This window comes from Eschrichtius robustus, chromosome 6, assembly GCF_028021215.1.
Source record: "Eschrichtius robustus isolate mEscRob2 chromosome 6, mEscRob2.pri, whole genome shotgun sequence".
Lineage (NCBI taxonomy): Eukaryota > Metazoa > Chordata > Mammalia > Artiodactyla > Eschrichtiidae > Eschrichtius > Eschrichtius robustus.
Genome location: NC_090829.1, coordinates 54,399,219 through 54,413,378, shown reverse-complemented (window position 1 = coordinate 54,413,378; position 14,160 = coordinate 54,399,219). Strand labels below are relative to the sequence as shown.

General features: G+C 32.3%; 1 protein-coding gene and 1 non-coding gene across 15 annotated transcripts in view; one reads left to right on the top strand and one right to left on the bottom strand.

Moving 5' to 3' along the window:
* NAALADL2 (N-acetylated alpha-linked acidic dipeptidase like 2) overlaps positions 1 to 14,160 on the bottom strand; it is a 1,511,782-nt gene that overhangs the window by 1,242,653 nt on the left and 254,969 nt on the right. The window lies entirely within an intron of this gene.
* LOC137766864 (small nucleolar RNA SNORA56) lies at positions 10,607 to 10,735 on the top strand. The gene has a single exon (XR_011074397.1). It is a non-coding gene; the product is annotated as a small nucleolar RNA SNORA56 (small nucleolar RNA).

Here is a 14,160-nt window from a genome sequence, read left to right as displayed (position 1 = left end):
TCGACACATGAATGGATAACGAAGAGGTGGCACATATATACAATGGAATATTACTCAGCCATAAAAAGAAATGAAATGGATGTATTTGTAGTGAGGTGGATGGAGTTAGAGTCTGTCATACAGAGTGAAGTAAGTCAGAAAGAGAAAAACAAATACAGTATGCTAACACATATATATGGAATCTAAGGGAAAAAAAACAAGGTCACGAAGAACCTAGTGGCAAGATGGGAATAAAGACCCAGACCTACTAGAGAATCGAGTTGAGGATATGGGGAGGGGGAAGGGTAAGATGTGACAAAGTGAGAGTGTCATGGACATATATACACTACCAAATGTAAAACAGATAGCTAGTGGGAAGCAGTCGCATAGCACAGGGAGATCAGCTCGGTGCTTTGTGACCACCTAGAGGGGCGGGATGGGGGGGGGGAGGGAGACACAAGAGGGAAGAGATATGGCAACATATGTATATGTATAACTGATTCACTTTGTTGTAAAGCAGAAACTAACACACCATTGTAAAGCAATTATACTCCACTAAAGATGTTACAAAAATAAAATAAAATAAAATAAAATAATAATAGCACAAAATGCAAGAGAGGAAATACAGCTATAAAGGAGTAAATGTTCTATATCTCACAGAATTAAGCATAAATCTGAAGTAGATTATAATAAATTGAGATAAATATGGTTAAATTCTAGAGAAACCACTAAGAAAATAACTCAAAAAAATATAAGAAAAAACTCATTCAAGGAATTAAAATGTTACATCAGAAATTATTTGCTTAATTCAAAAATATGAAGTAAGGGAGGAACAGAGGAATAAAAAACCCATGAGAGTTACATAAAATCAAAAGTAAAGGGCAGATATAGATCCAACTATATCAAAAACTATATAGAAAACATTAAATGTGAATGGATTTGAAACTCAAATCAAAAGACAGAGTTTGTCAGACTGGATAAAACAAGATCCAACTATATGCTGTCTACAAAAGCCATTTATATTTAAAAATACAAATTATTTGAGAATAAAAGGATGGTAATTATGTATGTATCATGCAAACAACAACCATAAGAAAGCTGAAGTGGCTATAGTAATATTAGACAGCATAGATTTTAAGACAAAAAAAATGTTACTAGAAACAAAGAAGGACATTTTATTTTAATAAAAGGGTCAAACTATCAAGAAAATACAATATAAAAAGTATATATGTGCCTTAAAATAGTGTTCCCAAAAATACAAAGTAAAATCTGACAGGATAAAGGAAGAAATAGACAATAATACTTGGAGACTTCACATTCTATAATGCACAGAACAACCAGCAGGAGTTCAATAAGGAAATAGAAGACTGAATGATAAACTAGACCTAATACATGTATAGGATAATTCACCAAACAACAACAGAACACACATTCTTCTTAAGAATATTTTCTAGAATTGACCATATACTAGAGCATTAAACAAGCCTCAATAAATTTAAATGATTAAAACCAAACAAAGTATGTTCTCCAACTACAGTGGAATGAAACTAGACTTCAGTAACAGAAAAAAATTCGGAAAATTCACAAATGTGTGGAAATTGAACAATACCCTCCTAAATAAACAATGGTTTAAAGATGAAATCACAAGAAAAATAGAAAATAGCTTGAGATAAATGAAAATTAAAATGAAGATGTAATATACCAAAACTTATGAGATGCTGTTAATGCAGTGCTTAAGTGGAAATTTATAACCGTAAACACCTATATTATCAAAGAAGAAAGATTACAAATAAATAACCTAAACTTCCACTTCAAGAACTTAGAAAAAGAAGTGCAAACTAAATATACCAGATTGCTACTTGTGTGTCTTCTTTGGAGAAATGTCTATTCAAGTTTTTTGCTCACTTTTCAGTCAGGTTTTAGAGTTGTTGCTATTGAGTTGAAGGAGTTCCTTATATATTTTGGATATTAATCCCTAATTAGATCTATAGTTTGCAAATTTTTTCGCCCATTCTAGAGGTTGCCTTTTCACTGTTAATTATATTCTTTGCTATGCAGAAGTTTTTTAGTTTGACATAGTCCCACTTTTCTGTTTTTCCTTCTTTGTCTGTGCTTTTGACATCATATTCAAGAAATCATTACCAAGACCATTTTCATGAAGCATTTCCCCTATGTTTTCCTCAAAGAGTTTTATATGTCCATGTCTTACAGTTAAGTATTTAATCCATTTGGGGTTGATTTTTGTGTATGGTGTAAAGTAAGGATCTGAACTCATCCTTTCGCATGTGTATATTCAGTTTTCCCCAACACCATTTGTTGAAGAGACTATCCTTTCCCCATTGTTTATTCTTGGCACCATTGTTGAAGATCAGTTGACCATATAATTCAGGAGTTTATTTAGAGGCTTTCTATTCTGTCACATTGGTGTATGTGTCTGTCTTTATGTCAGTACCTAGCTGTTTTAGTTACTGTAGCTTTGTAATATATTTTGAAATCAGGCAGCATGATGCCTCCACTTTGTTCTTTCTCAAGATTGGTCTGGCTATTTGAGGTCCTTTGTGGTTTCATATACATTTTAGGATTGCTTTTCTATTCCTGTCTTAAAACATGCCACTGGGCTTTTGATAGGAATTGCATTGATTACTCAATATCACCAATCATCAGGGAAATGAAAATCAAAACCACAATGAGATATCATCTCATACCTTAGGATAGCTATTATTAAAAAACAATAATAAATAACAAGTGTTGGTGAAGATGTGAAGAAAACAAAAGCCTTGTATACTCTTGATGGGAATGTAGAATGATGAAGCCATTATGGAAAACAATATGGAGTCTCCTCAAAAAATTAAAAACAGAAATGCCATGTGATTCAGCAATCCCACTTTAGGATATTTATCCAAAAGAATTGAAATTAATATCTCAAAGAGCTATTTACATTCCCATGTGAATTGCAGCATTATCCACAATAGCCAAGATAATGGAAAACAACTAAATGTCCATCAGTGGAGGAATGGACAAAGAAAAGGTGTATATATACACAATGGAATATTATTCAGCCTTAAGAAAAGCTGGAAATCATGCCACATGCAACAATATAGATGAACCTTGAAGACATTATGCCAAGTGAAATAAGCCAGTCACTGAAGGAAACATATTGCATGATTCCACTTACATGAGGTATATAAAAAAGTCAAACACATAGAAGCAAAGTGTAGAATTGTGGTTTCCAGGGACTGGGGTAAGGAGGAAATGGTGAGCTGTTATTCATTAGGTATAAAGTTTCAGTTATACAAGATTATTAAGCTCTGGAGATCTACAACATACCATTGGGCCTGTAGTTAACAATACTGTCTTGTACCATCAAAAATATCTTAAGAGAGTAGAGCTCATGTTAATTGTCCTTACCACAATAAAAAATATATATAAGAAGTAATAAATGAGTTCAAAACTGAAGCATATAAGATCAATATTAAAAATCAATAATATTTCTATAAATTACCAGCGAACAGTCCAAAAACGGAATTAAGAAAACAATTATATTTACAACATAATATAACTAATAAAATACTTAGAAATAAATTTAACAAAAATAGTACAAACTTTTTCTGTGAAAACTACAAAAATTTATTGAAAGAAATTAAAGAATATCTAAATAAATGGGAAGACATCCCATATTCATGAGTTGAAACTCTTAATATTATTGAGCCATTATACCTCAGATTGATTTACAGATTCAATGTAATTCCCGTCAAAATTGCAGCTGACTTCTTTGCTCAAATGGCCAAGCTGATCCTAAATTCATATGAAAATTTAAGGGACCCAGAATAAACAAAACAATCTTGAAAAAGATGAACAAAGATGGAGGATTCACACTTCCTGAGTTCAGAACTTACTACAAAGTCACAGACTTTGTCTATAAATCAAGCCTGTATGGTACTGGCATAAGGATAAATACAGAGGTCAATGGAATAGAATTGGAAATACAGAAATAAACCCTCACAGTTTTAGTCAATTGATTTTAACAAGGGAGCCAAGACAATTCAATAAGGAAAGAAAATTCATTTCAACAAATGGTGTTGGTGAAACAGGACATCATATGCAAAAAAATAAATCTGAATCCCTTCTTCATACCATACTCAACTCAAAGTTGTATCATAGACTTAAATGTAAGAGTTTAAACAATAAAACACTTAGAATATATAGGAGAAATTTTCCATGACCTCAGGATTAGGGAAAGCATTCTTAAATATGATACCAAAAGACAAACTACATAAATTTGACTTCATTAAATTAAAAACAAATTGTGTTTCAATAGATACCATCAAGAAAATGAAAATAGACCAGACAACATAGGAGAAAATATTTGCAAATCAAACGTCTAATAAGGGACTTGTGTTCAGATTATACATAAGTATCCAAACCCTTACAATTCAATAATAATAAGACAATCCAATTAAGAAATGGGTAAAGGATCTGAATATATATTTCTCTAAATACATACAAATTGCCAATAAGCATATTAAGAGATCATTAACCATTAGAGAAATGTGAATTAAAGCCAAGATGAGATACCACTTTATACCTACTAGGGTGGCTCTAACCAAAGAAATATATAATAATGAGTGTTGGTGAGGATGTGGAGAAATTGGAACACTGATACACTGCTGGTGAGAATACAAAATGATGCAATATTTTGGAAAACAACCTGGCAGTTTCTCAAATAAGTAAATATAGGGTCATGACTCTTTAATTTCACTCTATATAGTCAAGAAAAGTGAAAATATATGTTCACACAAAAATTGGTACACAAATATTCATAGCAGCTTTATTCCATGTGGAATAAAATGGAAATAATCCAAATGCCCATCAAATGATGAATGGATAAATTGAATGTACTTAAAAATAGAATATAATTCAGGAATAAAATATAATGAAATAGTGATACACACTACAACATGAATGAACCTAGAAAACATTATGTTAAGTGAAAGAAGATAGTCACAAAAGACAACATATTAAATGATTCCATTTAGATGGAAAATCCAGAATAGGCAAATCTATAGAGACATAAAGTAGATTAGTAATTGCTGGAAGCTGGGGAGAAATGAAGAATGACTGACAGTGGGTATGGCATTTCTTCAAGGGATGATAAGAATCATCTAAAATCGATTTTGGTGATGATTGCACAAATCTGTGAATAACAGTAAAAACTAATAATTGTAGACTTTAAATGAGAAAATTGTATGGCATGTGAATTATATTTCATTATATATAATGAAATATGTTAACAGCTCCATATTTTAAGTAATTAGATCCAAACTACTTAATAAGTATTTATATCCTAATAATCTTAGTAGCTGATTGGAAAAAAATACACACAATTTAAAGAAGGTATTTTTTTAAATTTCATTCTTAAATAACCACAATTATCTACTAATGGAATTTGTGTTCCTTTTGGGCCACACTTCTCAAACATTGAAATCATACTGGACATCACCACTCTCATTTCCCATTGTACATTGTTATTCATATGGTAGTTGCTTTTAACAAGCAAACTTAAAATACAGCTTTGTAAATATATGATAGCATCAAAAGCGATACAGTACAATCTAATGCTAAAACAATGAACTTCTTTGAGCTAGTAGTTTGCATAGTATTCAATAGATGTCCGACAGATGTCAAGCACCTTTGTGCTTTCCTTGAAAAATTAAAATATCCAGTGATGCTCCTCTGTGACCCTTCTATGAGTTTTACTTTGGCACCTCACTGCTTACAAGCACTAGCCCTAGTAGATACACTTGGTAAGTGGCAGAACATGGATCCACATGACTAATTTTGTAATTACTAACTCTCCACTTATTTCATGAAGCCAAAGTGCTGAGTGTCTTAATCAAAATGCTTTAATCTCTGAAATGGGTTGTAATATCAAAATTCAGATTATTATAACGTTTATCATATTCAAATTAAAGTCAAAAGGTGAAATCAGCTTGGGTTAGCAAAATAAAGAAACTGTTAAATTTAGAAGGAGAATCATTTCAGAAAGAACTTGAGTTTTGACAAAGAATTGAGTAAGTTATTAGCATTGCTTTCTGAGGACCATTTAGTTAGACAATTACTTGGTCTCACCTAAGCACAGGTCTATAGGTAAAAAGCACAGTTGTGTTTCCTATATTTCACAGAAGGTTTTGAACATTTACATAATTTTGGATTTCAAAGCAAGTCTCTCAAATTTAAACCACACTCTAGTAACACAAAAATTAAAGCCCCAAATTCATTTCAGAAACAATGCAAGAGAAAAATGGTGACAGGTGTGCATGTTACTCTGTCATTGTGGTTTCTAGCATAGCATTAAGAATCAAGTATTTTTATTGAGTCTTTAGAGCCTATTGGTTAAGAATATTAAATTGGCTTTAGGCTACAAGGGAACCAAATCCCAAATGGTCCATTCATTTACTAGTTGTCTCTTAAAGTCCCTGAGCTTGAGTCTTTATAATCTATGCAATGAGAATATTCTCACAAAATTGTTATAGCATCAAATAAGAAAAGCCTGAAATATTTAGTATAGTTCCTAGCATAAACTAAGAACTCATAAATGGTGGTAGTAATAATAGTTGTTATTTCTAAGAGAATTATTAATCCCTTTCATTGCCCTTAATATCCAAACCCTAAATTCAGAGTATCTATTCTTAAAAGAAAATGAAAGGAAAGTCACACAAGTAACGTCAGTTTCAATCATCCACATTAATGAAAAAGGGCAGTGATGAAAACATAATTCCCAAAGCCCTTCTACTTATGGTTGTCATGCCATACACACACACACACACACACACACACATTGCCCTTTTAGAGAATCAATTATGACTTAGGTTTGTTATTTTAAACAATTATTTTAAGTAAAATTGAGTCTTTACATTAAAAATTCTACTTTAAAAATCAATTTCATACCCAAAATGGTAGGAGTGGAGTGCTCCTACTCTCCCTTTAGTAACAAATTAGGGAACACACGAAATTAAATAAAAGGCTCACAGGCATCATTCATGTCTTTGTCACTTGTGTTTCATAAAAATGCCATTTCCATTAAAATGGCATTACATAAAAAAAGGGATTTTAGCTGGGGGTAGTTTTCAGCAGATTAGCCATCCTAATTACATTTTGCTTGTGCTAATGTTAAAATTAGTTTCTGTTCCCTAAGCACATATCAGCTGATAGTGAGAGAAGCACACTTGCAACTTTCTAGGCAATGGAAGAAACCACCTACAATTAAAAATGTGCTTAATTTAACCCACAGCAATTAGTGAATACAGACAGGTAAATGTGACTTAATGGTACTCAAAACCCTTTTAAATTTTTAATGGAGTTCTACACAGAAAAATACTGTAAATTAAGTATGTAAAAGGAAAATATCACAAATGATTTAAAATCATACACTGGAAAATATCTTACAGTATAAAATCATCTTTAATTATAAATGAGAAAATGTTGCTTATGGTATTTTATAGACAATCAAGACAAATGATGAATTGATCTGTTTAAATAATTTAATGAAATCACATCTTGATATTTACCAGTCATTTTTGGAGGTACAGTGCCTTAAAGTACTGTCATGACTTTTAATAGCATATATTAAATATTTACAAGGATGACAAAGCAACCATGTTTTGATTCAGTTATCTAAACGAATTTTTTGAAGGTGAAGGTTAGACTGAAGATCTTTTTTTATAAGATCAAGGATCCATACTAATATTTTATGCATGAAAAAGTACAGTAGTAGTTGATGACCAAGAAATATTGATTAGTTGACATGAGTGGCATCAGTAATGAATATCTTTCTTCCTGCTCTGACTTTGGAACATCCTTTCCTAACATTTGAGTTTTCCTAAACTGGATTTTTCTGACTTCAAAATAATAAAAGTAAAATTCAGTTCAACACAACACCGATTTACTGAACACCTATTATGTGCAAAGCACTGGATGACGCAGAGCCTTGTGGAGGGAACTGAGGCAAGACAGCGAAGCTGTCCATTCACCATGCCCCCCCGCCTCCAAGGGGTTTACAATGAATTAGGGCAGTGCTTCTCAAATCGTCATATGCATGGGAATCACCCAGGATCTTGGTCTAAGGCATAGCCCTGGAATTCTGCATTTCTAACAAGTTCCCTGGTGATGTCCATACTGCTGATTAACAGACTACACTGCAGAAGCAAGGGATTTCGAGGCAGAATGAGATAGTAATTAATAAAAAATAGTGGGAGAAACTCCATGATGGACAGAAGAGGAAGAGATTGCTCCAACTAGAAAAGAAAGCAGGAGTGGGGAATTTAAAGACTAGTTCATGGGATAATTGGTATTCATATGGATCTTGACGGCTGAGGACTATTTTAATGAACAGAGATAATAGAAAAAGGGCAATCCAGGCATAGGGAAAAAACTAACAAAAATGTCAAGGCAGAGTGGGCAGAAAATGCAGCATGTTTAGAAGGAATACTAAATAATATGGGCAAGCAGAATGTGTAGTGCATGAGGGGAAATAAAACAAGTGCATAATTAGTGAAAAATAAATAATATGCTTTGTGTTTTCATTATTTCTGTTAATAATTATACCAAGTCTATTATTGCTCTGCCACTTATAAAGTGCTTTCATATGTCATCCTCGGTGTGTTCTTGTAACAACTCTGTGACATAGATTTCTGTTGTTGATGCTGTAACCCATTTATAGATGACAATTCTGAAAACATGTTAATTGTCTTCAAACAAGTTTAAGTAGTTAGTGCTGGATTCAAACTCCAAAATTAATTTTTTTCCCCACAAAGAACTGTCTCCAGGAATTATTTATAGAGTGAGAAGAAATCAACATACTTTAACTAAGAATAACAATCCGGAAGCAAAGTACTCTTTTTTTCTAAGATCTACTTTATCACAGTGGCCAGGTGACAAGAAAACCCTTGTCTTTTTTTCTGCTTAATAGGAATTTACCTAATTTCTCACTGTTAAACATGATATACTTGTTGGTTTGAGTCAGATTCCTTACAAGGATAAGAAAATAAAGTTCCATTCATAGTTTTCAAAGAATTTTGATCAGGAGTATGTAGTGAATTTTAAAAGAACCACACATTTAATCAACATATGACTGCCCAGATACCATCTACAAATTATAGAACACAATCCTGAGAGATAGCCTCTCTTCAATGAGCTGCCATATTAGTCTTAGAAAACTATAAAAAACAGAAACATTGCTTAATTTGATTATTTTACTTAAATAATACAGAAAAAAACTCAGTAATCTAGGTGAGGATCTTAGAAACAACTGAAAAGTCTGAATATTTTAAAGAAATTCAGTTGTGTTCATTATGACTGCATGCAGTTACTCAAAGAAGCTTACAAACAAATTCAATTTTATAATAAGGTTAACAGACACTTGAAGAAATAATTTCAATGAATAGATGAGCTTAACTTATGAATGGCAGTTATATGTTTGTAAACTGTTATTTTGCAAGGGCCTATGGCTACTTATTATTTTGAGAATTTTGAAAAATCATTAGTTGTGTTCAAACAGTTAATCTGTAATTTCGGTTGATCAGGTAAAGGTAATATTTACTAGTTACCATACTTGACTCTCCACAAATTCTAAAAGCATAAAGAATGTGGGTTCTATAACTTTATAAGTAATACCATTTTTGATTTCAAGGTCCTATTATTAGAGAGAAACATGAGAATCTAATATATACAAAGAATTTTGTGTGTAAGGAGGGTGTGTGATTTTAACATGTAAAATTATTGGCTGAAATGGGAAACCTCTTTTAATAAGTACCTGTATATGAGAGAAAAAGAAAAAAAATTGAAACATATATTCCCTAAATGTAATGCATTGAAACCTAATAAAAATTAAATTAAAAATTGAAATGAATGTTTCTTTAAAAACTCTCCCTAATACAATCTTAAAAACCAAAGCTACTTTAAACAACCCAAGCTTTGAACACTCTATAGCTCTGAAAAAACGAATTCTCATTTTCACTTTAAATTGCACGCACAGTATGATGAAGTGTTAAAGGAAGATTAAAAATTGTCAAGTTGAACTAACATTTTCTTTTGTAGAAGTTTCTTACATTCTTCTCATTCTTTTCTTTTTTTATTACCAGGCCAAAGTTCAGGAAATAGTAAATGGCTGAAAAATGTTAAAAAGTAATATATTTAATTACACACAAACACACACACACACACACAATCTATATCTATCTATACCAATCTATAAATATGTATAAATTATAATTGTATTAGGGAACTAAGGTTTATGTAATATTTGGTACTTCTTTATATTTTTTATTAGTTTTTTTTCCTTCTTAACTTATCCTGACACCCTTATTATATACAGTTTTGAAATAAAGTATACTAAAACTAGAGAAAATAATGTGGTTATAATAGGTTCAATTTTTATATTCTTACCTCTGGTTAAATGTCCATTTATCTTGAATTTTGTATTTAAGTGGATATTTTGGGCTTCTTTTTGAGTCTAACATCAAGTAGGCATGCCAGAATAAGTAGAATATATAAAATAATTGAAATTTAATATATTTTAAAATATTTGTTTTCACAATGATAAAATACAGAATGTAAAATAGAAAATGAGCAGTAGACAGTTATCCCTTTCTAGTCTGGCTCCTGGGTCTCTAGAGGGAGTCAATCTGCAACAGTAAGTGGTAAGTTCTTCTGTCTAGCATCAGTATTTTGATGGTGGCTTTGGACTTGCCAGATATTACTTGCCAGAGAGAGGTCATGGCCAAAGCAGTAAAAGCCCCACAGGCAGCTGCTAAAGCAGTAAAAACCCCAAATCGGAAGCAAGAAAATGAAAGCGACAGAAACATCTCCAGTGGCTCCACAGTTGGTCAAGAAGGAAAAGAAAAAGGACAAGAAGGCCAAAGCTCCTCTGGAGAATGTGGGCGAGCCTGGAGATAGGGACCGTGATACCACCAAAAAGAAGAAGAATATAAACGTGGAAGTAATTTCTGAGTAGTGGAGACCACTTTAAGCACTGTGTCCAGCTGGGAGGAGAAATTAAAGCGTTATTGAGAAAAAAAAAACTAGAAAATGATTTCTCATGTCAGCACATTATAAAAGAAAAAAATAACATGATTAAGACGTAAATATCATGAGCCTACTCGTTAAATCTGCTCTCATATCACTAAAGGTACTCATCCTATTAACTATGCTTTCCCCTTATTGTAAGGTTCAACTCAGCGAATAAATCCTTTGCACCATGCACAGCATTTTGTTGTATGGAGATTATTGATGGTGCTTCTAATTTTGACCCTGAAAAAAATCAATAAGCTGATGCTGAGAGATTTACATGATATGCACGTTTACACAGGAGTATACCCAATTATCAAGATAATAATTGTCTTCAATTTTAGAACTGAAACATCCTACATATAGACTACATCTAATAATAAGGAGAAGAACAGCAGTGAGGAGCTATTTTCAGAAGGAACTGAAGAACTATTCCATGATAGACGGAAAGCATTCTGAAGCCCCAGTGCCTGATAAGTCCTGCTGCTAATATGCGTGGTATTACTGTGTTCAGTAATAGGAGAGCTTATTCAACTTCAACTTGGTAAGATGTTCAGTATTTCTTTATTAGCTATGAAAATTAATTACAGGCAATATTTAAAATTTAAATTAGTCATTAGTTTAAAATGAAGGAAATGAATATTCTACTATGATATACAAATTATAATCATATAGTCGATAACATGGAGAGATAGTTAAATTTTAATATAAAAATTAATGTTTAGGTTCATCTTGGACTGGCTAGCTACAATTTCTGTTAAGTTTCTAAGGGAGAAAAAGGAATGAATTAGAGGACATCTAAATTTATACCATATAAAATAATTATGCTCTTCTTAATCATCAACATAATTGTAAAAGTTTGTCTTAAATTTGTATATGTAGCAGGGTGTGTGTGTGTATGTGTTACACATGGAAACCTCAGATAATGATTAACTGACTATGGGTAGCTACTGACATTGAAAAGGAATCTAACAGTCATTGAGTTCTATGTCCCAGGTACTGGTTCTCCTTGAGTCACAGTTTTAATTTTCTGTAAGACTGTCTGGCCCTGCTTACCTCTCTCGTCTCTCCTTGCTTCCCCTCTGTCTCTCAGAGCCCATCCATTCAGCATGCCCTCAATCCCTCAGTGCCTTCTACTTACTCTGTACCTTTTACCTGAAATACGTTTTCCTCCTCCCCTCACTTAACTAAGTCCAACCCATCCTTTAAGGAAACTGTCCCTCCCCCCTATTTTTTGGTGTGATTTTATCTGATTAATATTAGTATCCCCATTAGAATGTAAGATATATGAGGCCACCCTTGAATATGTGAGTTCTATGTCTGTTTTTCCTCACTAGTACACACAGCATCTAGTTTTGTCATTTTAAAAACATTTCAACAGTGAATGAAAAATTTATTTGCACAGTTTGTCACATTCTTTTTTTAAAATCTCATGACCAAAATTCAGATAATATCATCATACTATTTTCTAAGTAGCATGTTATTGTATGCATTTTAAGTCTTCAGGGTAGCAATTTTGAACATGGTACAAAATATCCAAAAGCAGACATTACCAGTTGAGCTTAGACTTCCAAATTTAAAATAAAATAAGGAAAATAAAATAAGCTATAATAATGATACACTTCTTCATAAAATGGTGGTCAAGTAAATTGTAAAACTGTAATATCTGGGTGAAATCAGGAGTCCTTTCTCGAATATCTGTTTTCAGACAACTGTCAAAACACACAAAGAAACAAAACAATAAAAATGAAAAACAAATACACTTAAAGTAGTGCCCTTCTGAATGGAAGTGAGTGCCATTTTGAAAAAAGACACTGGAACATGCCTGGGAAATGAAACAAGGGAAGACACACGGCAAAAGATTCTCAAATGATATCTACCACAGAACACTCCATATCCATGAGTTTCCCTAACATCTGGCAGCTTGAATTAAAAGAGGAAACATATTCCCTTTCAAATGTTGAGGTGCTTTCAAATGGGAAATTAACTGTAAGGCTAAATATCTATCACAGATGATGCAAATCAAAGTGCATTTAAATCTACTGAAAGGAAACAAAACACGTTTCAATAACACTTTGAAATATTGTAAAAGGAATTGCTATGAAGTAATTTTTAATTATGAACTGAAATTGTGACATTATCCCTCAGTAGGAAATATGTAGTTATCTTCTTTAGTGTGCTTCAAGAATGAGATATTTTGAAAATGAACAAAAACACACTATCAAAATATGAAGTCAAATGATATATATGCCAGTGGTCATGCTCTGAAGATTAAGTACTTTCAATCTCCATGCATTTCACAGATGAGAATCACTATCCCAAGTCCATATTTCATCAAGCCATTTTGGACAACCAGGAAGCACTAAGAGACTGCATCTTCTCCCAAAATAAATTTCTAGTCATATGCCAGGAATATAATGCATTTTAGATAAATTAACAAAAAACAGGTACCCATGTAACTTAAGATATATCAACATTTCAACTCTGACAGGTTGACTGGTTTAACAATTATTTTATAATTGGTCACAGATGTAAATATGTCAGGCTGCCTATAATAAAAATTTATGAAGATTAAATAACAGCTTGGTTATCACCTATTTTTTAAAACATTATTATTTATACAGTATTGTGTCAATCCTACATTCAAACTTACTAAATTCAGTGCTCCATGCCTTTAAGACCCGAAACAGTCCTTTCCCCTACACCGTAGCTTCCTGGGGGAAACTTAAATAGACATAAGCAGACTGGGCAAGGAGCACTATTAGAATAAGGCCCCTTTTATCCAAGACAGAATGATTTCCACTTACTAAGAGTGTACACTCTGTCAAATTATTTATGTTCTTGAATTTTCATACAGCTCATTTAATCCTCACATCAACCACATGAAGAGAATAATCATTATCATCTCCACTTTAAAGATACAGAAATTGAGGATTAGACAGGTGAAGTGTCTTTCTCAATCTAACTAGTAAATAAAGAATAAGCACAGATAAGTATAGAGTCTATCTGCATCCAAGTCCACACATAATTACAAAAAATTCCTACTACATTTTGACAAAAGTAAAAAGCTTATTGAAACAACTCAATACAGAGATGTATAAAGCATAGTTAGCATTC